This window comes from Trachemys scripta, chromosome 10 (genome assembly GCF_013100865.1).
Source record: "Trachemys scripta elegans isolate TJP31775 chromosome 10, CAS_Tse_1.0, whole genome shotgun sequence".
In the NCBI taxonomy this organism is placed as follows: domain Eukaryota; kingdom Metazoa; phylum Chordata; order Testudines; family Emydidae; genus Trachemys; species Trachemys scripta.
The window spans coordinates 32,802,458-32,811,116 of record NC_048307.1 but is presented as its reverse complement, the minus strand read 5'-3'; the positions used below and the strand labels follow the sequence as shown (position 1 = coordinate 32,811,116).

The 8,659-nt window shown below is 47.3% G+C and overlaps 1 protein-coding gene across 2 annotated transcripts in view; it reads left to right on the top strand.

Moving 5' to 3' along the window:
- Positions 1-368: 368 nt before the first annotated feature.
- The window catches only part of HMOX2 (heme oxygenase 2), a 34,086-nt gene continuing 25,795 nt past the window's right edge, over positions 369-8,659 (top strand). The window contains exon 1 of one of the 2 annotated variants that reach the window (XM_034783373.1): positions 369-466. The gene's annotated coding sequence lies outside the window, so the exon portion shown is untranslated. Of the gene's footprint in view, positions 467-5,462; positions 5,555-8,659 lie in introns of those variants that run through there. The other variant, XM_034783375.1, reaches the window with a different exon arrangement.

Sequence of the window (8,659 nt, the reverse complement as noted above, 5' to 3'; positions counted from 1 at the left end):
ATGGGATTTGTGACCTCAGTGACAAAATCATATAAGGATATGATTCTGTGAGCTTGGGGGTAGAACAGAAAAGGGAAAAGACTTTATTTTAGGATGTGTGTTTAGTACCCACCGCAGTGAGGCGCCAGCCCTGACAGGGAACTCTGGGCACTCATTAATGGTGACAATCAGGGCCAGCGTGTTGGCTGGGGCAAGGGAGCACGTGCCATCCAGTAGCCGCAATGCCAGAGACGATAAGTGGAACGCTCCGGATCCACGGTGTGAAGGCGGGGCCAAATGAGGGGCGGGCCTCTGCAAAGAGGTGGGGACTGTTACGTCAGGGACACGTCACGTCAGCCTGGGCTGAATTACCTATAAACTCGCCGCTGCCCCGCCTGCTCATGAATAATTAATTATCCTGATGTTTCTTTGTCCCACCTTTTCCAACAGGCCGAGGCGGCTGCAGCGCTGAGAGGAGCTGCTGTGGGTGAGTGCGGGGGCGGGATTAGCCCAGCAGGGACGCGGGTTCGGGGTCAGGAGGTGCCGCTATGTCACCCCAGGGCCCGCTCTGAGCGTCTCCCGGCTGGGTCGGCGCCGCGGGGTGAGGCTGGTGCCCTGCCCGCCGGTACCGGCCGCGCGGCCCCAGTCTTGGCGTGCGCTGCGGGCGGTGCAGGGTCCCTGACAGGTGGGGGTGCGGAGGCGCGGGCTGGCTTGACGCGGGGAGCAGTGTTCAGACCGCCCCGCCACGGATCTCTAGGGCTCACTGCCCGGAGCCGCCTCTGGCTGGCGAGTGATCGAGGGCGGGCGTCCCTCGGAGCCCGGTTGGGACAGGCGGGGCCCCGGTGTGCTGGCTCCGCCGAGCTGTGCCCCGGCAACGGGCGTTCAGCCTGGAGCGCGCGACGTGACCTGCTGAGCGGCCTGGGTAACCGCCTCGGCTTGGAGCCGCGTCTCCTCAGCCCGAGGGGGGTAGGTGGAGACCTTGACGGGCGGGACGAGACGTGCCCGTGTGAGCACATCCCGCCAGTCTGTCCCGGGGGGTGTCACCGGGCACGTGCCTGGGGCTGAGCAGCACCGTCTACGTGGGCTCTAGCCCCTGTGTCCGCTTGTCATTGTCCCGGCTGGTGTGTCTCCTTTCTCCCAGGGCTAGGCGCAGCTTTTCCTGCCCGCTTCTTAAGAGAAAGGGCGGTGCCATTTCTGGGAGTTTGAGGAAACGCTTCTCTTGCACTCCTCTTTTGGGATGCTTCAGCGTCCATCTCCTGTCACACTGGTTGTCCAGTTGTTGGTCTCTGGGAGTGGACCGTTTTTCTCTTCCTCCTCTGGTTTTTGGTTACTGGCTCTCTATGGCCTTGGCTACGCTCGCGGCAGCGCTGTGAAGCGCGAGTGTAGTCGTGCCGCCAGCGCTGCGGGAGAGCGCTGCGAGAACTCCACCTCTCCGAGGGGACTAGCTTGCAGCGCTGCGGGAGAGCGCTGCGAGAACTCCACCTCTCCGAGGGGGACTAGCTTGCAGCGCTGCGGGAGAGCGCTGCGAGAACTCCACCTCTCCGAGGGGACTAGCTTGCAGCGCTGCGGGAGAGCGCTGCGAGAACTCCACCTCTCCGAGGGGGACTAGCTTGCAGCGCTGCGGGAGAGCGCTGCGAGAACTCCACCTCTCCGAGGGGACTAGCTTGCAGCGCTGCGGGAGAGCGCTGCGAGAACTCCACCTCTCCGAGGGGGAATAGCTTGCAGCGCTGCGAGGGAGCGTGCTGCGCTGCAGGCGCTGATTACGCTGGCGCTTTACAGCGCTGCGCTCAGGGGGGGTGTTTTCTCACATCCCTGAGCGCAGCAAGTGCAGCGCTGTGAATTGCCAGTGTAGCCAAGGCCATATATGATGAGTCTCCCTGAGTCACTGGCTGTCAAGCACTTCCCTCCTTCTTATCATTATTGCTTAAATCATTCCCATAAAACGCACAATAGGGCATACATAATCTGAAATTAAGAACAGAAAAGGTTTAATTTTACTTGTGTGACTAAAAGTCTGGGACTAGTCTCACTGTTGCATGTCTGGATCTGGGTGCAGGAGGAGCTGATATACTCATCGCTGCTGCTTTGTGCAATAAAGTTTTGATGCCATTCAGTTTCCTGGGAACTAAAGAATTGTCAAAGGTGAAGGGGGGGAAATCTGACTTTGACTTCAGTAAAATGAAATGGCTATTGTGTACACTTCTATGTGCATGTCACATCTTAAGTTAAAAGTCCCAACACCCATCACTATGTCTACATGGGACCTCACAATTTAGCACTGAGTTAAATGGATTTTATTGAATATTAAGTTTGCATTATTAGGTGACATACAGGTTTTGGACTGCAAAACTGACAAGTTAGGGGAGGATTTTCATGGAGATTTTAAAAAATGTAAATATGGAAAATACCAAGTCCTTGTACTGTCATTTCTCTTCATGTCCATGGGGAATGAAGGAAGGTGATACTATTTTGTTCTCTTCCAGCTGAGCTCATTACAGCTTTGAAAGCAGGGCTGCATGTTTGTGGCTTTTCTCCTCCCAAACCTTCACTGGAACACTTGTCCAGAGGTTCATGTCTGTTTGTTTTATAAAGTCAGGCTAAAATCTCTTTATGGTAACAGGAGAGCGAGCATTGCTTACTCTGAATGAGCAAACATTTGACAAGTATCATGTATGGAAGAGATGGTACACTTTTATAGAAGCACAGAATTGTAGGACTGGAAGGAGACACAAGAGGTCATCTAGTCCTGTCCCCTGCACTCATAGCAGGACTAAGTATTATCTAGACCATCCTTGACAGGTGTTTGTCTAACCTGATCTTAAAAATCTCCATCCTTGGAGATTTCACAGCCTCCCTAGGTAATTTAATTCAGTGTTTAGGAAAAACTTATCAGGGTGGTTAATGTCCAACCTAAACTGCCCTTACTGCAGTTTAAGCCCAAGGCTTCTTGTCCTATCCTCAGAGGTTAAGGAGAACAATATTTCTCCCTCCTTCTTGTAGCAACCTTTTATGTACTTGAAAACTGTGATCATGTCCCTCCATAGTCTTCTCTTCTCCAGACTAAACAAACCCAATTTTTTCAATCTCCCCTCATAGGTCATTATAGCAGAGTGCAGCAGGGCCCCCTTGACTTCTGCCACTGCTAGGTTCACAAAGTCACACTGAGACCCTTGGTTTAGTAGCCACTGATGCACTCTGTTCTCAGGCTTGTTCCCACCACTGTTTCACCATGTCCAAGTAGCCTTCCTCCATCTGCAGGAGGGGAGCGCTACTGTCCATTCCCTGCCTTTCCTGCTCTCCCCTGGCTTCCTTCCCTGAAGGCTTTTATGCAGCCCCAGGCTAATTAGGTAGCAGCTGTCTCCCTAATTAGGGTCAGGTTATCTCCAGCCTGCTCTAATTTGTTTCCCTAACAAGGAGCAGGTGTGACAGAGGGCTGGCTCTGCAACCCTTTGCCCAGCACCCTGTCACAGTCATGTTTTCTAGACATTCAATCTTTTTTGTTGCTCTTCTCTGCTTTCTCCAATTTCTCCACATCTTTCTTGATATGTGGTGCCTGGAATTGGACACAGTGCTCCAGCTGAGGCCTAATCAGCACAGAGTAGAGCGTAAGAATTACTTCACGTGTCTTGCTTACAACACTCCTAATACATCCCAGAATGTTTGTTTTTGCTTTTTTTGTATGTGTGTGCAACAGTGTTACACTGTTCACTCCTATTTAGCTTGTGATCCACGATAATCCCCAGATCCCTTTCTGCAGTACTCCTTCCTGGGCAGTTGTTTCCCATTTTGTATGTATACAATCGATTGTTCCTTCCTAAGTGGAGTACTTTGCATTTGTCCTTTATTGAATTTTATCCCATTTCTCCAGTTTGTCCAGATCACTTTGAATTTTAATCCAGTCTGCCAAAGCACTTGCAACCTCTCCCAGCTTGGTATTGTCCACAAACTTTATAAATGTACTCTCTCTGCCATTATCTAAATCATTGATGAAGATATTGAACAGAACCGGACCCAGAACTGATCCCTGCGGGACCCCCATTCAGTATGCCCTTCCAGCTTGACACTGAACCATTGATAACTACTCCCTGGGCATGGTTTTCCAACCAATTATGCACCCACCTTTATAGTAGCTTCATCTAGGTTGTATTTCCCTAGTTTGTTTATGAGAAGGTCATGTGAGACTGTATCCAGAGCCATATTAAAATTGATATACCACATCTACCGCTTCCCATGGGATCTTACCTACAACAGTTTCTTGAAATCCATTATCTTCATTGTGCTGTTTTTCCACCCCTTACCATTCCCTAGAATCATGAACTCTCCATTTCTAAGCTGTCTTCCACTTTCAAATTCTCAACCAGTTTTTCCCTATTTGTCAAAATCATATCTAGGACAGCCTCTCCCCTAGTAGCTTTCTCCATCTTCTGAAATAAAAAATTGCCTCCAGTACATTTCAAGAACTTGACATCCCATATCACCACCAAGTCCAGGACTTTGAATGATTTTTTTGTTTTTGTATTTAAAAAAAAAAAAAAAAAAAAAAAAAAAAAGCCTTATCCACCTCTTCTTTCTGGTTAGGTGAAATGTAGTAGACCCCTACCATATCACCCTGTGTTTTTTTTTTTTTTTTTTAAGCCATTTATCCTTATCCAGAAACTTTCAACAAGTCTGTCTCCTATTCCCATCTCAACCTCAGTCCAAGTATATACATTTTTAATATATAAGGCAGCACCTACTCCCTTTTTTCCTTATCTGTCCTTCCCAAGCCGTAGCCTTCTATACCAATATTCCAGTCATGCGTATTACCTATGATGCCAAGTATGTCATAGTTGTGTTTATTAAATAGCATTTCAAGTTCTTCCTGCTTATTCTCCATACTTCTTGCATTAGTGTACAGACATCTAAGATACTGATTTGATTTTTCCCCCTCATGTTCTCTTCTCTCCCTTATCCCTGCTATAACAGCCCGTGCTTCCCCAGATTCTGACCCTTCTCTAAGTTCTCTGTTTTTGACTTACCTGTGGGCTTTTGTCATCTGCCCCTGTTGAATCTAGTTTAAAGCCCTCCTCGCTAGGTTAGCCAGTCTGTATCCTTCCCCTTCCTCGATAGGTGGACCTCACCTCTGCTTAGTAGTCCTTTCCAGAACAGCATCCCATGGTCCAAGAAGCTGAAGCCCTCCTGGCAACACCATGCTCGCAGCCAGGCATTCATGGACAGCAGATAGAGGCTAGCCCCCAGCTCTGTCCCTTTCATGCCCTCCCCTCCACCCCATGTCCAGAGGAGCTCTGGTTCAGCTGTAGCCTGAGCACACCTACCTCCCCAGCCTGCCTGGAGAAGTCCTGGGCTAGCTGGAGTTGCTGCAGCTGTGCCTCCCTTCCGCAGAGTCAGACCCTAAGCTGCCCTGTGGGAAAATTCAGAAGCTCTTCTCTTCTCTCTTCTGGAAGAAGAACCTGAGTTTTTGATATGTCCCATGCAGGTTCCGGGGCAGCTGAGAAGGCAGTATGTGTTACTGATGAATCCAGGAAGCGAAGTATAGCATTTACCATCTCCTCAGCCACCCCGGAACCTACATGAGGTATAATAAAAAACAAAAATTCCCCCCTGCCAAACCTGCAACCAGGGTCCGGTAGCAGAGCCTCCCCTGGCCTATTTTATATCCACTGCCCATGCACACATTAATCTCCAGGATACATCTGTCTTTGACTGGAAGGATCGAAGAGAACACCACCTGTGCCCCGCAACTCCTTCACCTGTACTCTCAGAGCCCTGTAGTCACTTCTGATCTTCTCAGGATCATACCTTGCAGTATCATTAGTGCCCACATGGATGAGTAGCATGGGGTAATAGTCAGATCCTCGATAGTCCCTCCACCATGTCTCAGATACAGGTCTCTGGCAGGCAGCATACCTCTTGGGATACCATGTCAGGCTGATAGATGGGTGCCTCCATCCCCTCAGAAGAGTCGCCAACCACATGACACTGTTTCCTCCTGGAAGTGGTGGCTGTGATCCTCCCAGCCTTGAGAGTAAATGGCTTCTCCACCTTTGGGGGTGATTCCTCATTGCTTGTTGCCAGGGCAGCATAACAGTTCTTCATCACTGTGGTGAGTGGGTTGGGAGTATGGGTGAAGCACTGCCTGCTGCCAGAAGTAACCAGCAGCCAGTGTCCTCCCTGTGACAGAGCTATATCCTCCCCGCACAGTGGCATAGATTCTAGGACTGGAAGGGACCTTGAGAGGTCATCGAGTCCAGTCCCCTGCCTGCATGGCAGGACCAAATACTGTCTAGAAGACCATCCCTGATAGACATTTATCTAACCTACTTTTAAATATCTCCAGAGATGGAGATTCCACAACCTCCCTAGGCAATTTATTCCAGTGTTTAACCACCCTGACAGTTAGGAACTATTTCCTAATGTCCAACCTAGACCTCCCTTGCTGCAGTTTAAGCCCATTGCTTCTTGTTCTATCCTTAGAGGCTAAGGTGAACAAGTTTTCTCCCTCCTCCTTATGATACCTGAAAACTGCTATCATGTCCCCTCTGTCTTCTCTTTTCCAAACTAAACAAACCCAATTCTTTCAGCCTTCCTTCATAGGTCATGTTCTCAAGACCTTTAATCATTCTTGTTGCTCTTCTCTGGACACTCTCCAATTTCTCCACATATTTCTTGAAATGCGGTGCCCAGAACTGGACACAATACTCCAGCCGAGGCCTAACCTGAGCAGAGTAGAGCGGAAGAATGACTTCTCGTGTCTTGCTCACAACACACCTGTTAATACATCCCAGAATCATGTTTGCTCTTTTTGCAACAGCATCACACTGTTGACTCCTATTTAGCTTGTGGTCCACTATAACCCCTAGACCCGTTTCTGCTGTACTCCTTCCTAGACAGTCTCTTCCCATTCTGTATGTGTGACACTGATTTTTTTTTTCTCCTAAGTGGAGCACTGTGCATTTGTCTTTGTTAAACTTCATCCTGTTTAACTCAGACCATTTCTCCAATTTGTCCAGATCATTTTGAATTATGACCCTGTCCTCCAAAGCAGTTGCAATCCCTCCCAGTTTGGTATCATCTGCAAACTTAATAAGCGTACTTTCTATGCCAATATCTAAGTCGTTAATGAAGATATTGAACAGAGCCGGTCCCAAAACAGACCCCTGCGGAACCCCACTCGTTATGCCTTTCCAGCAGGATTGGGAACCATTAATAACAACTCTTTGAGTACGGTTATCCAGCCAGTTATGCACCCACCTTATAGTAGCCCCATCTAATTTGTATTTGCCTAGTTTATCGATAAGAATATCATGTGAGACCATATCAAATGCCTCACCTAAAGTCTAGGTATACCACATCCACAGCTTCTCCCTTATCCACAAGACTCGTTATCCTATCGAAGAAAGCTATCAGATTGGTTTGACATGATTTGTTCTTTACAAATCCATGCTGGCTGTTCCCTATCACCTTACCACCTTCCAAGTGTTTGCAGATGATTTCCTTAATTACTTGCTCCATTATCTTCCCTGGCACAGACGTTAAACTAACTGGTCTGTAGTTTCCTGGGTTGTTTTTATTTCCCTTTTTATAGATGGGCACTATATTATGACTCCAGTGGACTTCTTTGCACCATTTCAGCTTTGACTTTTAGCACTGCCTTGTGTGCACTGAAGGCTCTAAGTGCTACTGTAACTTCAGATTTGTCTCTTAGAACAGGAACGTCCAAACTTTTATGTAAGAGGCCCATTAACATTTTGTCAGGACTCCTTATTTCAGACCTGGAGCTGACTGCAGCTGCCCTCATTATTATTATTATTATTATTATTTATTATTATTTGTAATCTGAAGGCCCAATCTGGATGGTATATCAAAGACATGGACAAGATTGGTGATGGTGCATTAAAATGGCTTGAATGTTCCTCTACATGGAGTTGTGGTGGACTCCATTATTTATAATTTGTCCATGACTAGGGCTCTTAGATGTTGTGGTAATACAAGAACCCCATTGTGATACAGTGGCTCTCAACCTTTCCAGACTATTGTACCCCCTTTCAGAAGTCTGATTTGTCTTGTGTACCCTCAAGTTTCACCTCACTTTAAAAACTACTTGCTCACAAAATCAGACCTAAAACTACAGAAGTGTCACAGCACATTTGCTGAAAAATTGCTTACTTTCTCATTTTACTATATAATTATAAAATGAGAAAGTAAGCAAGTCCATTGGAATATAAATATTGTAATTACATTTCAGTGCATAGTATATAAAGCAGTGTAAAGTCATAGTCTGAATGAAATTTTAGTTTGTACTGACTTCACTAATGCTTTTTATGTAGCCAGTTGTAAAACTAAGCAAATAACTAGATTAGTTGATGTACCTCCTGGAAGACCTCTGCATACCCCCAGGGTACATCTGGTTGAGAGCATTGCTGTACAGTCTCTGCCATATCCAGGGTCTTCCTCCTTGGGGTCATTTCTTCTCTAAAGCAAATCATTTAAATAAATAAAAAAAAAAAAGTATGGGCTTAAGTCATCAATAAGTGGACAGATCCCTTCTGTTACCTTGACATCAGTACTAGATAGCACCTGCTTTAAGTTCTAAGCGCCTGGCTGAGGTCTGCAGGTGGCTGAAGCTAATTCTTGGAAAGACTGAGGTGAAGCTAATAGATAGAAGAAAATATTTTTGAAG